This window comes from Phacochoerus africanus, chromosome 6 (genome assembly GCF_016906955.1).
Source record: "Phacochoerus africanus isolate WHEZ1 chromosome 6, ROS_Pafr_v1, whole genome shotgun sequence".
Taxonomy (NCBI): Eukaryota; Metazoa; Chordata; class Mammalia; order Artiodactyla; family Suidae; genus Phacochoerus; species Phacochoerus africanus.
This window is the reverse complement of record NC_062549.1, coordinates 127,663,667-127,684,858: the sequence shown is the minus strand read 5'-3', so window position 1 is coordinate 127,684,858 and position 21,192 is coordinate 127,663,667. Positions and strand designations below refer to the sequence as shown.

Sequence of the window (21,192 nt, the reverse complement as noted above, 5' to 3'; positions counted from 1 at the left end):
GAGCTGCAGCTCCCGTCCCCCGCCACAGGCACAGTAAGGCAGGATCAGAACCACATCTGAGACCTATGCCGCAACTCGCGGCAACGCTGGAGACTTAAACCGCTGAGGGAGACCAGGGATGGAAGCCCCATCCTCACAGACACTATGTCAGGTTCTTAACACCCCAAGTAACAATGAGAACTTCAGGTTGATTTTATATCCTGCAGCTTATCTAATTCTTCTATCGGTTCTTTAAATTGAGTCTTTATGGAATTCTATGTATTAGATCATTTCTTCTGCCAACATGCATCATTTTTCTTCCTCCTTCCAATTTTGGATGCCTTCTATTTCTCTTTCTTGCCTAACTGCTCTGTCTAGGATGTCTAGTACAGTGTCGAGTGGACACAGTGAGCACTTTATTCCTCGTCAGGCCTGGCTTGGTATGAGAATAAATGGGATCTGAGGGGGAAGGTGGAAGAAAGAGGAGAAACTTTGAATCAAATTTAAGAGGGATATTTTAAAATTTAGATGAAGTTGAACTTTTATTTTGATAAAAGGACCATTCATTAATCTGAAAGTGAGTAATGAACTAATGGTGGGAATTGCCTTTGAAGAAGTTATACTTGGAACCGAGGGAGAAGGAAAACAAGTAAAAAGCAGGGTGGAAGAGGAGAGGCTGGGGGCCTGAAGATGGGGAAGAGGAATTCTCTAAGCAGTATTAGGGATCGAAATGGTTGGCCACCCACTCATAAGTCCTTTGCACAGGGACAAGCCCTTTCCCTGCCAGGGTCCAGGCGGCCTCTCAGTGCCCACAGACAATGCATTCTGCACCCCCTGGGGGACTAACTGCACATCGTCTGCACCCTGGAGGGAATGGTCCCAGGTCTCCTTTCCTGGAAGACATCCTGGGACCCAGTGCCCACTTGGCAGGAGTGATGCTTAACTGTGCTGCAGGGCTTTGTTCACGCCCAGAAGATTTTTCCTATGTTCGCAACACTCCAACTCCATCCCCGGACCAAAGTAAACCCTTGAGTAAGAGCGTATGTCTGAAGGTATCAGAAGGGTGGTGTGTGTGTGTGTGTGTGTTGGCGGGGAGCCTACTCTAAACAGAACCCGACTGACATCTACAAATTGGGTGTAAAATGCATCCCGAGTATACAATTAAAAGTTTCTCTAGAGTCATCATGCATCATTTCAAATACAGGATCCAGTTAGGGATCGTACTAATCACTAATGCTGTAATTAACCATGAATCGAATCACACTCTGCATGTGAAACATGTTGCCTTCACCGTTTATTTCATCCTTGCAGACTTTACAGGTCAACAAAAATGCAAGTCTCAAGATTTCAAGTTTAGTTGAGTGGCAATGGTTTGGCATCTTGAAATTGCTGGTTCACCTTGTTCTTAGCAGATGGAAGCTGGTTAGGAGGTTTTGTTCCTTGGATTTTTACAGAATGCTACACTTTAGGGATAATTCAGCCCTTCTCATCTTAATAATATGTATTTCTTTAAGAAGATTCATGCTTTCCTGAAGGAATCCCTCCTCGAGGAGTTGTTTCTGCTCCTAAAAGGGAAAGTGGAGACTGAACTCACACAATGCAGAACATTTCCCACATTTGCTAAATTATTTCATACCTATATGAGTCCCTCATGTGTTCTGAAACAATGAAAAAAATCTTTTTCTCCCTTAACTTCCATTAGATTATTCTTTCTTGAGTCTCCTATGCCTGTAAAAATTTTTCTGAGCTTTCTTTAGCTGTGGAAATGTTGTAGTCTTACAGTTTCTAAAATGTTAATGGCTCAGAATTATTTTTTTTTTCACCTCATTCACTTAGGTGCAACACAGTCTTTCTGGAAAAACTGTTTTTTCCCACTTCAACTCTGACTGACGAGGTGGGAACCTCCAAATACATATCTAAGGAAAGAAGAATGATGGGTGACCTCCTGTAGCAAGGTTACTGCATGATTCAGAATCACAGCAGATGTTTTATCGGGAAATTAAGTAGCAGTCTCCTAGATCTGGTGGCAGAGATGATAGGAATAAGCTGTGGGGATCAAGCCTGCCCTGGTCCACACTGTCTTTCTGGGTGGACATCCTGACTCAGCACAGACTGGGAGGAGGGCCTCGAGAACAGGAAGGTCCTGGCAGCCTGGGTGTTTAATTACGTGGTTGATGCATCGATGGCCACGAAGCCTTCCTACTCATGCAGGTGCCTCCAGAGATGGCGTCATACCACGTATGTTAGAAACAAAGTCACGGTCGACTCCAGCATGTGGGGAAAACAGGTCCGATATTTTTCCACAAGGGAGGACCCGGAGAAGTTACTCATCTCTCATGAAATTACACTTTCCTATTGGAAACGCAACACTCGAACATGTACCCGACACGTAACAGGAGGACAGGATTACCGAGTATCGGCAACGCCACCCTGCAGGGCCTGGCAGTGAACAGCCCTGGCTCATGAGTGATGTGATAATGAAGGACCCATGAGATTTCGTCCTGCCAGTAGACCTCCTTCAGCGACAGCGTGGACCAGGGGAAGGAGCAGTGAGAGCACGAAATGCCTGGTAGCGTTTGGGCTGGAGGAGCCCTTCCACTGACATAACGCTCCAACTTCTAAGCAGTGTTTTTGATTCAGCACAATGGAAGGTGACAGAAGGGAGGTGACACAGTTAAATACCCGATTTTTAAGTTTTAGAACGCTCTTTATCTCAGCCAGTAACTGAGACCTCTCCTCTTCTATTTTCTGAGTCAGTAGTTCCATTTGCTCCTTGTAACTCTTCTTTTTCTCTTCCATCATCTCCTCATTCTTCTTTTGCATTTCCTCTAACACTTTGTTTGCAACTTCTGCATATTCAGACATTACACGTTCCACTTAGGAAGAAAATCAATCAGAGAAATATGAGGATTAGATTGTTATCGTCTTATTTTGCCTCTCACTATTTTTGGCTTGTCTTTATTATTATTTCATGGAGAAACTTCTTGTTATCGTCTTATTTTGCCTCTCACCATTTTTGGCTTGTCTTTATTATTATTTCATGGAGAAACTTCTTGTGATGATTTTTGCACTGAGTAATCAGAAGACAGGTGATCGTCAATACTAGTTAAGGAAAAACATCCCCTAGAACTATGACCCATCCCTGCTATTCTTTGCTCTACAGCAATATTCCAGTGGACTGCTGGAACCAACATTAGCATGTCTTTTGTCTTTTTAGGGCCGCACCCAAGGCATATGGAGGTTCCCAGGTTAGGGGTCCAATCGGAACTACCGCTGCTGGCCTACACCACAGCCACAGCAACGTGGGATCAGAGCCACGTCTGTGACCTACACCACAGCTCACGGCAACACCGGAACCTTAACCCCTGAGCAAGGCCAGGGATCGAACCCACAACCTCACGGTTCCTCGTCAGATGCGTTTCTGCTGCGCCACATGGGAACTCCACCATTAGCATTTCAAGGGTTTTCCCACTGTCCAGTGTTTTCATCTGTTCTCACCTTCAATCTCTTTTTCTTCTTCTGTAAGTGACGGATCAGTCTGTAGAAGTTCCTCATCCAGTTCCATCCTGGAATCCAAATACTTCTTCAGGGTCTCCTCTGCCTAGTGATGCAGAGAAAGTTAAAATTAGGAACTAGAGCTAAGGGGTAAAGTAAAACCCAACAATGCATCTGTTAGTTTGACTTAATTTTATCACCCATTTTAGAATTCAAGTGCATTTCAAACCAAACTGGTTTAAAACCCAGCTCTGGATGCATCCTTAAAGTTGCTTCATTCCCAATCACCCCAATTTCAGTCATTTAAGTTCATAAATCCGGTCTTCTAACTGGATGGGTTCAAAGCCTTAGAGCTGCCTTCATGTCTTTTTTCTTCCCACGAATCCCACACACCGTCATCAGCTAAAGGCGTTTGCTCTGGCTGCAGCCTGACACCAAGCAGAGCCCGTCCCCGTCACCTGTGCCTCCCAAACACCTGGTCCAACAGCTCATCACCTCCTCCCTGGACCACGGCATGGGCTTCACACCTGGTCTCCCTGCTTCCTCCCACTCGCGCACCCCTAGAGGCTGTTTTCCTCAGAGCAGCTCGTGCTCTTATGTTCCTTCGAGAAAGATCACTTCGCTCGGATGCATGCAACCCTCTGCTGACTTTCCGACTCTTTCCAGTAAAACTGAAGCTCCTTTCAGGGGCCTCTAGGGCACTGCCTTGTTTACCCGTGGCCTCTGAACACCTTTCTCACTGGCCCGGCCACAGTTCCTGCCACGGCTCAAACATAAGCCACTTTAGCCTTCTGGGCCTGTCTGCTGCTTGAAATCTTCTGCTTCTGATGTCCGCTGGACCCCCTCCCGGCTTCTCCGAAGAGTCTGCTGAAGCTGCCTCATCAGAGAGGTCTTCTCCGAGTGCATATCGCACGGGTCACACGTCCTTCCTCTCCTGCGTCTGTCCCCGACGCGTGGCTTTAGTCACTGTGATCGTGATTTCTGGAGTCGCCCCAGCATTTTCTCCTCCTCTTCCTTCGCAAGAGACCTCTCCTGCTCCACCTGAGCCCACTGTGGGCTCATCGCAAGATGCTGCACATTCTCAGCCGCCTCCTTGGCAGCTGCGGTGACCCGATGATGACATTCTCGCCAATACCCCTTATACAGAGGGCACTGGGTGGTACTTTTTGGAGATCACGTTAAAGAGAGTCGACCCAGAGAGCTTTTACTCTTCTGCTTTATCGGGTTTATTGCAGCAGTAACATGGAAGAAATGAGTGAAACCCCAGCACACATCTTAGACCATTACTGACCTTGAGGGTGTTCCCCGGTAGCTCATTAGGTTAAGGATCTGGTGTTGCCACTATTGTGGCTTCACTGCTGTAGCTCAGGTTTGATCCCTGCCTTGGGACTTCTGCATGCAGTGAGTATGGACAAAAAGTGAAAACCATAAATTGACCTTGAAGATGGAGGCTGTGTGCTAAGTGCTGGCGAGGAATAAGGAAGGAGCTTGGAACAGGGTGATTGTGGAGTTGTCATAGCAACATGGACTCCGTTTGCCCTAAATCTCGTCTATAAGAGAGCAAGAATCTTTTGTCTTCTTAATCCGCACTTTTAAAAAACTTTGTTTAGTTTTTAAATAATGTGTACCCAAACCTAATTCTAACCGGTACAGTCTGAGCATAACAGCATAAACAGAGCACAGAATCTGCTACTACAGGGGCTCAATTCCAGCTGTACTACTAATTACCTGTACGTTTGGAGCTGAGTTATTTCACTTTCCCGTATCTCAATTTTCTTATTTAAAAAAATGGGAATATTAAAATATGTCCTTCAGACTGTTGTTATGAGGATTGAATGAGTTAAAAACATTCATTTCCTGAAACAAAATAAGCTTATTGCTGATGAGTACTATGAGAGAACTTAGTTTTTTGGTAGCCCTAACCCCAGACATTTGACAATATCTGGCATATAGTTAGGCCTGAGGAGATAACTGATGGATGACTGAATGTCCAAATTATTGAATAAATCCTACAATCCCTTTGGGGGCTCCATCTGCGCTTCCAAGGAGGAATCTGCGCGGTGTCCTATGGGAGTCTCTCCTGCTTCCCATTTTTCCTATGTCTTCACGGAAGAGAGGAGTGAAAGGCAGAGGCACCGTGAACCAGCCACACTTTGGTTGCTCCCACTCAGCAAGCCCCCAGAGATGGTACAGGAGGTGGTTTACCTGTATCCCCTTTCTGGGGACCTGATAGTACTTATTCTTTAGCTCCTGCCTCTTCCGAATAAAGAGACGAAAACCTCCTGGTTTGAAGAATGTTCCCTGCTTCACATCTTCATACAGAGGCCCAAAAATATCTTGAAGTAAAGTCATACAATAATCTGAGGAGGCTTTCATGTTCTGGTCACAAAAGTCAACTAGTTTTGCTTCTAACTCTTCCTGTGGAGTAAAAAAAAAAAAAAAAAAAAATTACATCCTGTTTGAGCCGTGACGAGGATGCTAACCACGCAGCGAAGACTGGGAAATGCTCCTGCTGCAGACACTGTTGCACAGAACCACGGCCAAGCCCTCCCCTGCTGGGAGAGTCCACAGTGCCCCCCAAACAGTGCTGCTGCTGGGTGTGATTAGCTGAAGCTTTTCTCCCGTATTATTCCGGCTTCAGAGAATGACACTCAAAGCACAGACACGGTCCTCCGTGAAACTTCTCAAGTCTCCCAGGTCAGAAAGAGCTTAGAGCACTCACGTCCAGCAAGGCAGGCCTGCAGGGTGTTCCTGGCTCCACCACTTTGTGACTTTGTGACACTCACCTTCCTGAAACGAGGTTCCTTCCTGGTGAACCGGGGGAAAGTGTACCTATCTCAGAGATTTCACGTCAGGATTATGTGCAGTGCTGCAAGGCATTAAGCCCCGGGACGCCTCTGTAGGTTCTTAAAAAGCGCCAGTGAGAGAGATGCATTCCTTAAGATGGCAGTTAGCATTTCTCTGTGAGACTAATGAAGGGGGTGGACACTGTACCCCAGGGTTTTCTGTGTTGCAAAAGACTCATAGCACATTTGCCAACGTTAAAGTCTTGACGAGAAATTGTACGTCAAGTTGTTTCAGTCTAGAAGGATGTCCACTGTCTGCCGCCCTTCCTTTGCCGTTTAGTTTCACCACAGCCTGTGAGGGCGGGAAGGTGTGATTTGCAAACGCCTGCCCTGCCAGCCACGGAAGGGCTGTCACCGTCGAGTGGTTATTCGTCAGCAACAATCCCTCCTCGACTTGGAAGGACCCAGACGTGTGTCCTCAAACAGCCTTCTTAGGACTGATTTCTCCTTCCTGTCTTTCTGAACGTTTTACTGGGGTCTTACATTAAGCACAAGACATTTTTAGGGTTTTCGAAAAGGAGTGAATCGTCCTGGATCACTAGCGGGGACCTGAACGCCCTGTGTCTTGACTAAATTTAAAAGAAAAAATAGGAGTTCCCGTGGTGGCGCAGTGGTTAACAAATCTGACTGGGAACCATGAGGTTGCAGGTTCGACCCCTGCCCTTGCTCAGTGGGTTAACAATCTGGCGTTGCCGTGAGCTGTGGTGTAGGTGGCAGACGCGGCTCGGATCTGGCGTTGCTGTGGCTGTGGTGTAGGCCAGTGGCTACAGCTGCGATTCGACCCCTAGCCTGGGAACCTCCATATGCCGCAGGAGCGGCCCAAGACATGGCAAAAAAAGACAAAAAAAAAAAAAGAAGAAGAAGAAAAGAAAAGAAAAGAAAAAGAAACTAAAATAATCTTATACCAGTACAGTTTCACGATTTACCAGTTTGCTTAAAATAGTGCACCCAGAGGTGGGGAAATTAACAGAAGCGAGTATTTGCAAACATCGTATTCAGTCACAGTCCTTCAGTTTCTAGGACTAAGGCTGGGAGCATTCTCTTCTTTTTGCAAAGACTTGCAAGTGAGTCCATATTACTGACTGCTGCTGACTTTGGGTCTAGGGTAGATAACTCTTATCAAGAAAGGCCCAGATGGTTCTGTCTGTCATGGATCTGAATACAAACGTACCATTAATTTCTTTTGGAACACTTGGTCCACATCCTTGAAAGACTTGGTCATGAAGACGTCAATGGCCTCCTTCTCGACTGTCCCTGTGCAGGTCCAGCAGCTCCTTCAGGGTCTCCGTGGGCAGCTGCAGCTTCTTCGGCCATCTGTTGCTCATAGTGGGCAATGGCCTTCTGCACGGCGGCCGAGTTCTCGATCTCAGCCAGGGCCAGGACTGCATTCTCCATGCAGGGCAGGTCCCCACTGCTGATGGCATTGACAAAGGTCAGTACCAGGGTCTCTAGACCTGCAGAGGGGAATTTTAAAAGAATAGTGAGTACTTCTCAGCCATAAAAGAGAATGAAATAATGTCATTTGCAAAAACATGGATGCAACTGGAGATTCTCAAACTAAGTTAAGCAAGTCAGAAAGAGAAAGACAGACGTTGTATGATAGCACTTGCATGTGGAATCTAAAATATGGCACAAATGAACCTATCTACAGGCCATAAACATACTCACAGAGGTGAAGAAGAGACTGTGGTTGCCACGAGAGTTGGGGAGCAAGAGGGATGGATGGGGAGTTTCAGGTTGGTAGATGCAAACTCTTTCATTTAGAATAGGATGCGCAGTGTAGTCCTGCTGTACAGCACAGGGAACTGCATCCCATCCCTTGGTATAGAACATTTGGAAGATAATCTGAGAAAAAAGTGTTTATATGTGTATGGCTGGGTCACTTCACTGTGCAGCAGAGATTGGCAGAGAAGTGTAAATCAACTATACTTTAGTACACAATAAAATTAAATTTAAAATGTAGTGACTCTCAGTTGGTGACAGAGAGGAGCAAACTGTATTCTGTTTAGTCCTGAGAACATAAATTTAATTTTTTGATTAAACAACTAGAGGGTTTTGCATGCTTTCTGAGTGTCACAAAGAGTACTTTTAAAGTTTTTTTGAGAAGAATAGTGATGGAATGTTTTGATAACCTCTAGGTTGAGAGGCGGTTGAAGCTTCCCTTTCCTCTGAGGTTGGCATGAATGGATTCGAATAAGGATACTAGGGACAACCTCTTTGATTGATCTTTTCTTGGCCTTCCTGTGTCTCCTGTTTTTTCTGAGCTCCCTTTTCCTCCTCACCTTTCATCTATGAAAAGCTCAAGGAGACAATTTAGTGCAGGAGTGTATGTGCACTCCCATGTGTGTGTGTGAGTGTCTGGGTGCACGTGGCACAGGCCACTAGTCCTCTGTCTGCCTCAATAGGAGGGTCTTCCTAGATACTCTGTCGTCGGAGCTCCATGCAGGGGGATCAAGTCATCCGGGTTTGCCAGGGATTTGCTGGCTTTAGTTCTGAAGGTATTATATACCAGGAAATTCCAGCCTCAGGTAAACTGGATGGTTGGTTGCGTTACCATTGGCAGCAATGAGGTATCTTCTCACACTGGAAAGAATGGCCATCATCAGAAAGTCTACACATAACACACGCTGGAGAGGGTGTGGAGAAAGTGGGACTCTCCTACACTATTGGTGGGAATATACCTTGGTGCGGCCACTATAGAAAACAGTGTGGAAATTCCTTAAAAACTCAAGTAGAACTGTCATATGATCCACCAATTCCACTCCTGGACATATATCCGGCAAAAACCTAATGCAACCCACTGTTCATAGTAGCAGTACTTACAATAGTCAAGATGTGGAAGCAACCTAAATATGCAGGAACAGATGAATGTATAAAAAAGGTGTGGTACCTAAATGCAATGGAATACTACTCTGCCATAAAAAGAATGAAGCAATGCTATTTTCAGCAACATGGATTGGCCTAGAGATTGTTATACTAATTGAAGTAAGACAAAGAAATATGGATGTGATACTGATGTCATTTAAATGAGGAGTCTTAAAAAATGATACAAGTGAACTTGTTTACAAAACCAAAATAGTGTCACAGAAATAGAAAATAAACTTATGTTTCCCAAAGGGGAAAGAAAAGGGTGGGATACATGAGGAATTTGGGATTGACAGCTACATACTTCTATATAATAAAGATCAACAGCAAAGACCTACTGTATAGAACAGGGATCTATATTCAAGACCTGTAAAAACATGTAATGGAAAATAATCTGAAGTGTGTGTGTGTGTGTGTATACATATATATATATATATGAATCAACACCTGAAACATTATAAGTCAACCATTCTTCAATTAAAAAAAAGACAACTGGCAGTTTTGGGAACTCAAGCTTGGATCTTCTCTTTCCATAGTTTTAAGGACCATGATATTTTAATTTCCTCCTTGACTTGATTATTAAGCTTTAGAGTTGTGTATTTAAATAACTGGATGATACTCTTTCTTGGAAACATCAGGGGAGTATCAGCTACTAAATAACCCAACTCTAAACAAGCTCATCTACTCCAAAAAGCTGTTCCTCCTCCAGGTATTCAGGCAGCTATTCAATCATTTGTTTAGGCTCCGAACCCTGGAGTTGGGCTTGACACTTCCTTTGAATTCCTTCCACACAGCCATATTCCCTCCATCATCAAAACGCATGGATTTGACTCTCGAAGCATGTGCGGATTCTGTCCACTCTGACGACCCTGACTGCTGTAGATGCAGCCCAGCCTAATCCCCATTTATTATTGGGATACGGCAAATACCATCCACGCTGTCACTGCCTCCTGTAAATCCCTCCACACGTTGGCTACAAAACACTCAGGACGAACTGTGTAACGTCGCCTCTCTGCCCCTGATTCTTCAGGATCCTCGCGTCGGACTCGAACTCTAATCCCCTGACATCACGCACCAGTCCCTGGAGGTACGGCTCCCTGCACACGTCCCCAGCCCCACCAGCCCGCGCACTCCCTCTGCGCTGCCTCAGGTCACACTGACGCTCTTTTATGACCTTGGAGGTCCAGAGATCTTTCCTGTCTCGGGCCGTCTCGGGTGATAAGGCTCTGTCTGCAGAGCTCTTCCAACGCTTCTTCTGGTCCACTGCTAACCATTGTTAGGGTCTCAGCTTACGTGTCCCTTTCAGAGACAAATATTCTCTGTCTCCAAACACAAATTATCTCCCACCTGCCTCCCGCGACCTCTTTCATGGGAGCCTCTTATTTCATGTATTATGCTTCTCGCTGTTACCATGATTGAATAGTCAAGCACCTTTTGCTCCCATCGTGCTGGAACCAGGGTAGAATTACAATGCTGTGATTTGCCAGTGGCTGGGCACCTGACATAGTTCTGAATCGATGCACAAAAGCCTCACATACAGGGAGGATTTGCCTCTCCCTGAGGTTGTCCATCTTCCCAGCTCTCCTGGGAGGAAATGTCATAAATAGGGAGCTGGCCAGTTGGGGGAGGGGTCTACTACACACAAGCTGGATCCCAGACATTTCTCTTTAGTCACCTTGCTCATGTGACGATTAGGTAACACCAGACCCAGTTCTAGTTCCCTGTGCAATTCACAGTGCGACCCTTGGTGTGTTTCCTTGTCATCATTAGCCTCTATTTATAGTCAGAAGGAACCCTTGTTGGTCCCTCGTCTATCGTCTATGGTGGGCAGTAGGAAGGTCCAGGTGGGGAGCAGGGAGGGAGAGGCACTCACGAGGCCCATTGACGGTGATGCCTCCTGAGAGAGTCTTGACCTTGGAATGGCTGAGGATGTAAGAGCAGAATTCTTCAACTTGTTCTCTGAATTCAGGATTCACTTCTTCTTCCGGTAGCTGCTCCAGGTGGACAAGGTACTTCCTCTGAGCAGGGCGGTCAAAGATGAAGCACTTCTTTTCTGGGAAGAACTTTCGAATACATAACCGAGTTTCATTAAAGCTTTTAGTTTTTTTATCGTTACCTGGAAGAATAAAAATGAGAGGTTTTTTTTTTTTAAATATAATGCCAACTGCTTCAAATAGATGACCCTTCAATTCATAATTGCACTAATCCTTTAAAAACAGGTAAAAATCAACTAATCATTGATCGCATAAAAAATTAAAGGTATAGAGAAATGAACGTTCTTTCCTTCTCGGAGAAGGCAGTCGTTTAACATTACGTCAAGTGGATTGATCCAGAATATGTTCATTTCCTCTTACAGAATAGGCTGGATCCCAAAGGTGTAAAATTATGATTTACAGCACCTACATACAGTGTTCATTCTGATATTAATTTCATTTTTAGTTACAATAATCAGTCCCAATAACCTTGCCTCAGCTTCAGTGAATTCTCCAGGTACTCATCAGCAATGATGGGTTCTGAGTTTGCTTCCAGCTCTAGGGAGAAATCTCTCAGCGTCCACACAAAGTCTGGAAAGAAGCTTACAAAGTCAGCTGAGTCTTTGACCTCATGTCTGCCAGATGAGGATTTTGCCCTGATGCAATCTGTCAGCTCTGTCACATAGCTGAGATGCTAACATAGGAAAACTGCAGAAAAGGAGTAGCACCAAAGTTTATCTCAAATAATTTTCCCTGATTAGTTCATTCCTTCATTCCACCAGCATTCATTGAGTGTGGGGAAACAGTATGAACATGGTAAAGACAGAACAAAGTCCAAAGGAACTCTTTAGAGAAGATGACAAGGATGAAGAGATTTGAGGAATGAGAGTATGATGCTAGAGGATGCTGAGGGTTTGACCATGGAGATTTGTTGGGAAGGTCATGAACCATGACTGCAGATATAATCCCTGAGTTGGACCCTGGCAAGTGAAGGCTGCTCCCCATCCCCCAGCCTTGGGATGTGCACTCCCCTAGCCTCCCCCCTGCTGGAAGCTGCCTAAGGACAACCAGGGACAGGAACGTGGTCCTGAGACCATCTGGACCGTGCACTGGCTGAGCCCAGTGGAAGCCTCTGTAGAAATTCTAAGATCGAGTGCGTGGGTCCAGAAATCTATGTGTTCTCCAGCCACCCAAGACAAGACTCCTCAGTCAATGCTCTCCTTTATTTAGCCTGCCTCCTGCCTTCTGAAGCGATCTGCCTTCTGCTTAGGTCTCTCCCTGCCCTCTGGGAACTAAGATGCGGTTCAGACTCCACACAGGAAGCTCCTGAGATCATTAAGTCAGACAGGGGGCTTAGCGAGCCTTGTGCAGCTGAGTGTCTAGGATCAGGCGGGACCAGAAATTCTTGGGCCTCTGGCGATGACCGGGGTAAACTGGATGCGGAGCATCACTGGCTTCATGGAGGAGGGGGCTCCTTAGTGAGTGCATTCTCCTCAGCTGCCCACATCTGCAACTGGTGACAAAGCGCAGCTGTTCTTTTCTAGACTTCCTGTTGTCTAGACCGCAAAAAGGATACTGCAGCTGGTCCATGGCCTGCTGGTTGATGGTCCCCACGCTGTTGTATATAAGGGTGCTGCTCAGGAGAACTGCCAGGGCAAAGAGCCAGGAGTCATTCTGGTTGTCTCCCTGGAAGTCATTGTAGAAGCACAAGAAGAGTGACTGCGAGCACAGGATTCTGATACAGGTGACAGAGCCTGAACCCAGCTGCCTCTAGTTAACTCTGGAAACTCAACCCCTGTGCAAAATTTTCCCCATCCACACGTGAATTTATAAACCTTAAATTCATGGTGTTGAGAAATTCAAATAAGGCATCGGCTCTAACTGCGTATGAGAGTGTAGAGCAAATGCGGCCTTGATGGTAGTGGCGAGTAGAATTCATCCACATCTCCTGACCTGAGAATGTGATCCTGTTCTGTTCCCATCAGATGTCATGGGGAGGAACCCTTCAGACCGTAGTTAAACTAGTCCCCTTTGACAAGCGTTTTTCAGAAGAGCAATGGTGCAGCTCCTTGATGAGCGAAGCTCTTGTCATCAGATCTCATCCTTGGCTTCTCTTCCGTAGCCCAGCTGTGGACCACCCCATTCCCACCCTCTTTCGGTTCCCAGTGTGAAACGTCAGACGTGTGTGTCGACTGTCCAGTCAGGTTTAGAGGCACCTTCGGCTGCCTCATCAAGACATTTTCCTATGATTTTAAAGGAAAATGACAAAAAAAACTTATTAGCCTTCACGGCTTGTAAGCCTATCAGTGGGCTTTCCTGACCACTCTCCATGCTTCCATGTGGCCGAGCTAGTCAACAATTCTTAAATTAGCCTGTTATTCTCATACTTTGGGTTGACTTTTCCCACTTGGGGCTTGCTCTGGTTTGCTTCACATTGGACCCAGGGTCAAACTGGACCACCACCAAGTACGTAAAATAAAGGAAAAGAATAATACATTAGTAGGATACATTTGAAGCATAAACCAAATTTTGGGAAGGAGGGACCGTGCTAGAAAGGCTCCTGCTCTGATGTAGGTAGGCTTTAAAAGACTTATTTTTACCTTCTCTACATCCCCCAGGCCCTCGGTGTCAAGCAGAACCAGGGTGTGGTCTGGATTCCTGGGGTGAGGCACACACCACATCCAGATGCCCTTCGTGTGAGGCTGCACCGTGGAGCCCAGAGAGAAGCCTGCGGGGGAACAAGACATTATGAGAGGTGGGGGTTTAACAGGAGATGTATCAGGAAACTGAGGTATTAGTTTACAAAATCAAGATTAAAAGAGATAAACGAGAAGATAGTCAGTGTTGATCTTAATGACACCCAGAAGGAGAGGGAAGGAAGAACATCCAGTACGAAGTGACATAATTATTTTACCTTAAATATCATCATAAGCTTAATGTCACTCTAAACACTTTTTAGTAAATATTTTGTTGTTTATTATTATTTATATTAATTTTCTTTATTACTACCTCACTCCTTCCCAAGAAGCACATTTACGGTTTAAAGAGAGAATTAAGGCAAAATGGGGAGAAAGCATTGACTCTTATCATCCACCATAAAGTGAATGTCAGAAGCCCACTCTTGGATTGAAAATCAGCTTTCGACATTCCTCCTCATCTCTGACGTCCCCTCCCGGCCTCCCGGTCCTGCCTGCTGGGAGTGCCGGTGCCCAGCAGGGGCTCAGCCCGGTTTGCTGGGGCCACTCACCCTTGTTCTTCCCAGCCAGCTTGTTCATCAGGTAGGATTTGCCTGTGCGGTACGGGCCCACGATAGCCACCACCACCAGGGGCTGCTCGATGGCAGACAGGAGCTTCAGCGCTTTCGGGTTCACCGCCAGTCGCCCATTGATGTTCTCAACGAGGCACTGTGGTTCGGGCATGTGCACCCCTGAGGCCATGTCTAGGGTGTCCCCTGATCTGCAAGGGAAGAGACTGGATGGAAAACAATGTTTAGTCACCTGAGGGAGAAAGTTACAGTTAGCGCTAAAATTTGGTTTTGTGTCCTTGAACTTTGTCCCTTGTATGTTTTCAAGAGTCCTGTGGCCTCTTTAAGCCTGTCCTATGGACTATTCCACTGGTTCTCTTTAAAGATAATTTTATTTTGAAGGAGCTTAACTGTACACAAGAGTTGTACAACAGGTACAGAAAATTTCTATATACCATTTCCCCTGGTTCTCCTAATGTTAATGATATCTTGTATTACAGAACAATGATTGAAACGGCTTTTCACATTGATATAATAGTATTATCTAAGCTATAAACCTTTTCCCCATGTCATCACTTTCCCCCTTAGTGACTATTTCTGATCCACAGTCCAATTCAGGGAACCTCATTACATTTAGTCACTAACTTTCCTTAGCCGTCTCTCATCATTATGGTCCCTACTTTTTATGTTGTCTTTCATGACCTTGAAATTGTAGAAATGTGCTGGTCTGTCATTTTGTGGAGTGGGTTTTTGTGACGGTTGCTCATGATTAGATTGAAATTCTGCATTTTGTCTGCTAGTGCAGTGGATGCCATGTTCTGCCAGGCTCAGAGCATCTCTGTCTTTTCATTTTGTATAGATTCTGTGGGGCCTCTTTTTTTCAGGTTCTAGTGTTATAGTCTCTCTTGCTTCTGACGTCTGCCCCCCTTGTGGATGAAGCTGGTACGGGGCTTGCTGTAGGCTGTCTGATGGGAGGGACAGGTGCCTGCCCACTGGTAGGTGGGGCTGAGTCTTGTCCCTCTGGTTGTTGTGACTTTGTCCCTGGGTGTGATTAGAGGCTGTGTTCTGAGGAGGACTTTGGCAGCCTGTTAGCTGACGGGTGGGGATGTGTTCTCAACCTGTTTGCTGTTTGGCCTGGGCTTCTCATCCCTGAGGAGTGGGGCCAGATTTTTCTAAAATGTCAGCCTCCAGGGGGCTCATGCTAATGACTATTCTGTGGACCTCAGTCTCCAAATGTGCTGCCCCCTTCTTTTTCGGAAGAAACTCCAAGATCCATCGGTATGTTGAACCCAGATTCTTGTGGGGTTCTTTCTTTGCCCTGGGACCCAGAGCACATGAAAACCTGTGTGCACCCTCCTGGAGTTGAGTCTCTGTTTCCTCCAGTCCTGTGGAGCATCTGGGCACAAGCCCCACTGGCCTTCCACACCAAAGTCTCCAGGGGCTCCTCCTCCCAATGCCAGACCCCCAGGCTGGGGAACATGACCTGGGGGTTGGAACTCTCGCTCATGAGGGAGACCCCCTCTGATAGTTACTTTCCAGTCTGTGGTCTCCCACCCGGTGGGTATGGGATTGCTTATATCTTGAAAGCACCCTCTTACCATCTTCATGTGGCTACTTCTTTGTCTTTGGCTGTAGGATATCTTTCTTGGTAGTTTCCAGTCAATTTTGGTGAAGGTTGTTCAGCAGTTAGTTGTAATGTGTGTGTTTTCATGAGAGAAGTTACGCCTAAGTCCTTCTTTTCCACCCTCTTGTCCTAAATCCCTGATTTCTCATTCTTTGTGATGGGTGGCTACTCCTGTAAGTGCTGTACCATGTTTATTTAACCACTCTCCTGCGTGTGGGCATTTAGATTACAATTTTTTTTCAATTACAAACAATGCTGCACTGAATAACCCTGTATATTCTGAATAGATTTCTGGAAATCACTGCTCAGTCCAAAGACAAGAGTGTATACTTGTGTTGTATATTGCCAAAGTCTTTTCCAGAAGGGTGTGCCAGATGGCATTTCCACCAGCTCATCTTGTCTCCCATTTTACAGGTAATGGAGAGTTTTCCTTGTGTCTCACATGTTCTGACTTGATTATAAATTTCCTTTCAATGCTTTTCACCTTCACATTTGGATCTTTGACTGAGCACCCTGAGCTTCCTGAGTCAGGCAGATAGAGCAGGCAGCCTGCATCTGGAGAATGTTGTGTCAGGCTTACTAATGTAATGTGACACGCAAACGCCAGGCTAACCCAGCCTTGTCTGGTTTCTCCCAAGTCTGTTCCTGGCAGGTCTGGGTCAGATGGAGGTCCTCGTGTCTTCCAGCTGCGCTGCCACAGCCCATCCTGTCTGCCCACCCCCTGCTCCCCTCATCCTTCATCTGCACCTGCATGCTCATGTTTTTCACCCAAGACTGACGTCTCAAATCTGAATCTTACTCTTGATGATGAACTATAATGAAGTTATCACAGTTCAGACAGACAAAACTGGAGTCAAGTGACCATTAAAGATCTAGTCTCAGACACATTCCTGCACCACAGAGAACTTGACTTTTCTCTGAACTGGATCCAACCTAAGGGCATCAGCTGCTGTATTTGGAACAACACCTGCCAGCAGTGTTTCGAGATTCCCTTTGAAAATATACGACCATGTCAAATCCCAAGCTATTCTGTTGTTTAAAAACGGCCCCTACTTTGCCAACTTCAATTATCCTTTTTTTTTTTTTTTGGTTTGTTTGTTTTTTAGGGCTGCACTCACGGCATACAGAGATTCCCTGGCTAGGGGTCGAATTGGAGCTACAACTGACAGCCTACACCACAGCTCACGCAGCGCCAGATCTTTAATCCATGGAGTGAGGCCAGGGATCGAACCCGAAACCTCATGGTTCCTAGTGGGATTTGTTTCCGCTGCGCCATGACGGGAACTCCTCAGTTATCATTCTTGACAAACAGCCTGTGCTCCTCACTGTGGTCTGATGATTTCGAACTTCACAAACTTCTTCGATTATGTCGTGCGGAGGAACACAGTTTAAGTGCTCCCTGAATCTGGGTCTCTCACATGTGCAGTCCTGACAAACCTTGAATAAATGCATCCTTATTTCAATCTGGCCATAGTTTCTGAGATTTTGGGTAACACTCAGTTTATTTTTCACTGAATTTGTTACCAGATCTTGACCTTCTTGTGTTTTAAGATTGATTCTTATTATTGCCACATATATTACCTTGTGTGTTGCTTTTAATTATCTCAGGTCATGAAACTCCCATTATGAAACATCATCTTATAAATCAAAGCTTGTTTTCTCTCTCAGCTCTGCTCTGTATATTTGTTACTATGATTTTAGGCATGACCTCTTTAACTAGGACTTGTTGATTTGAAGATTTTATAATTTCGTAACGTTAAAAGGAGTGAAGAGTCTTCTTTCAGTAATGTCTAAAAATTATCTTTTTAACTTCAGTGTCTCAATGTTTGTAACTTGAAGTGGTCATGATAAAACATATATTAACTTTTTGAAATACTAACAAATATAGACTATAGACCTGCCAATTAATTAATTTTTTTTTCTTTTTTCTTTTTTTTTTTTTTTTTTTTTGCCTTTTGGTGCCATATCCGCAGCATACAGAGGTTCCCAGGCTAGGGGTCTAATCAGAGCTACACTGCCGGCCTACACCACAGCCCACAGCAGCTCGGGATCTGAGCCGCATCTGCGACCTACACCACAGCTCACGGCAACACCAGATCCTAACCCACTGAGCAAGGTCAGGGATTGAACCCGCAACATCATGGTTCCTAGTCGGATTTGTTTCTGCTGTGCTACAATGGGAACTCCCAGTTTTATTTTTTTCTTATAAAAAACTGTGGGTTTGGAGTTCCCGTCGTGGCGCAGTGGTTAACGAATCCGACTAGGAACCATGAGGTGGCGGGTTCGGTCCCTGCCTTTGTTCCATGGGTTGAGGATCCGGCATTGCCGTGAGCTGTGGTGTAGGTTGCAGACGCGGCTCGGATCCTGTGTTGCTGTGGCTCTGGCGTAGGCCGGTGGCTGCAGCTCTGATCGACCCCTAGCCTGGGAACCTCCATATGCCGCAGGAGCAGCCCAAGAAATGGCAAAAAGAAAAAAAAAAAGAAAAAAGAAAGAAAGTGTCAAGAAAGAGAGAATCTTACAATATTCCAGGCTCTGGGTTTAGACTCTGCCTCTCCTGGAACGTTATCCGACGCAGAGCTGCAGCAGCGGGCACTTCCAGGGCCTTCTGCTGCCTGACTACGTTAGCATGTCATCTAGAGTCCTGTGCCAGATCAGGCTCAGCTGCAGCCTGTCTTGGGATGCTCATTTTAGAGAATATTTACTGCATTTTGTACACCTCTTCCCACCCAGCCTTCATCTTACCTGGAGCAGAGATCCTTCAGGGTGAGAAAAAAAAAAAGGACAGCTGCTTCAATGTGAGTTATAGTGTTTAACCTCTTCCTTTTCTTCTGAGTTGAGCTGCCCTGGTTTCTCGGTTCTCTCTCCCTGGCAGTTTAGGCTTTACTTTATTCCTTCCTGGGAATGTCCTGGCGTGGTCTGGGTTTTCTTCAGGACATAATGATAAGAAATACAAGCCAGCACGCAACGCCTGCAAAGAAATAGACTCAAAGAAAACTGAAAGCTGAGTCCAAGGCAATCACTCAGCAAAGGAACCAATGAGAGGTATGCTAGATTAGTCTTGCGTGATTTCTCAACTGGGATCTTTAAACTGTATTATTAGAAGATATCTTTGAGACTGCTTGCAGTAAAAAGTAAAGTCCACTGGATCAATTAAAATAAGCCTATTTATTTCATGATTGGGGCCAGTTTGAAAAGCATGGGGGTGAGGAACACTGACTATTTTCTGGGTCCGACTGCCCTAACTAGCAGGGCAGCTGGTTACTTCCTCATTTTAGCAAGTGAGGAATGTGAGTTGTCAGGGGGAGTGACCATGGCTCACACACGTTTGAATTCTCAGCACCTAAGCCCGGGACTGGCACTTAGTGCTTAAGAAATAATGAATCACAGTGAGGAGAGCTTCCATTTCTTGGCCCACTTGTTTCAGACTGAGTGACAAGTTCTTCACCTAGACTGTCCCCTCCTGGTCTTATTACAAATCCTCCTATCACAACAGCTTTGTGTAGCTACTTTTTCTGCGTCAGTCACTGATTGATTCCTATTTTATAAAAGTGTTATTTCTCATCAGGGAGATTTAATAACTTGTGAAAATCACAAGTGCTGAGTAAGATTTGAACTCAAAAAACCCTTGCTTCAAAACCCATGCTATCAACCACCTCACGTAATATCTCTGTTTACTGAGTTAACAATCATGATAATAATATTTCTTATTTATCAATTGCTTTCTAGTCCAGACTCTTTACATGTGTAGTTTAAGACTCATAAGGCTTTATGAGTCTTATTTATTTCATGATTGGGGCCAGTTTGAAAAGCATTGAACAATTATTACCCTCATTGTTCAATGAGGAGAAAGAGTCAGAATTTAAAAATATGTCGACATAAATATGCTTTGTGTAACTTAAAAATCATGTGCCCACAAATGCTGATTGGAGTGTTCTATGGATATTCACAGAACTGAATAGAAGTGAGAGGAATTCCTTTCTTCGTTTGTCATTCCATTCTCTATCTCTGTTTTTCCATCTGAGAATATAGACAAAATAAATATCTATATAATATAAATATGAGAAAACCAGTCTTATCTGAAGTAGAACTTACCACTTCATTGAAGAGAGACTTGCATAATAAACTACTAAAAAGCAAGATTAGAATCAGCGGAATGAGAAGGGTGAGTGTGGGCTGAAAAAAATTGTAATGCTAACGTTGTGGTGGACGCCCATCTAAAATATTATCCCAGACTTATAGCTAAATGCCAGCCTGATACGTCAACAAGGAGCAGGAAGGCTGGCCAGGGATCACTGAACACCGTTACAGGCAGAAACGACGACTTCGGAAATAAATGGTCCTGGGTCCAATTTTATGCATAAGGAAAAACAGGGAAAGGACTGCAACCACGTGCCATTCACAAAAAGCAACACAAGGAGGATTGCAGAACTATATGTAAAAGGTGAAACCGTCAAGTCTCTTGAAAATAATGTGGAAAAATACTGTGAAATATTAGAGAGTAGGGAAAGTACTTTAGGAAACAAAATACGCTAACTATATAGAAAAGATGAACAAATATGACAATATTAAATTGATATATTGTCAAAATACACCATCATCAAGAAAAAAGGCAATGAAGACTATGAGAAGACGTATGTAATTATAAATGACCCTTTTACAGACTATATAGGTAATTTCTACAAAAACAGGTACTCAATGGAAAAATGGACGTGATGCCCACGCACTTCATAAAGAAGATGCCCAAGTGATGACAAACGTTAGAACAGGGCCTAATATCATGAGTGACGAGAGAAAGACGACGTCACATCATGAAGACACTGCAGGGCACACCCACCCCAATGGCTTAAGTTAGCAAAGCACTGATAACTGCGAGTGTGAGGCAGGCTGTGGAGCCGCTGGGCTTCTCAGACCACACCCCCCGAGGACACTGAGCCCACGCACTGGGCTGGGTTTGTTATTGGTATTGACGGCATCAGGAGGTGCCTCCTGGCGCTTATGCCCTTGTCTGGTCCCGTCCACATCAAGTGCAGGGTTGGCCATGTGACTCCACGAGGATACGTCAGCAGACGGGGCACAGGGATGAGACGTCCTCCTGCGCGGGGCTTGGCTTCTGGAGCCCAGCCTCTACAAGGATTAGGCCAGACCACCGAGTGATGAAAATCGCAC

At 45.2% G+C, this 21,192-nt stretch overlaps 1 long non-coding RNA gene and 1 pseudogene across 1 annotated transcript in view; one reads left to right on the top strand and one right to left on the bottom strand.

The window, feature by feature from the left end:
- Nucleotides 1–21,192, top strand: part of LOC125130009 (uncharacterized) — a 71,440-nt gene that overhangs the window by 36,555 nt on the left and 13,693 nt on the right. The window lies entirely within an intron of this gene.
- On the bottom strand, nucleotides 1,252–18,967 carry LOC125130008 (guanylate-binding protein 2-like; annotated as a pseudogene).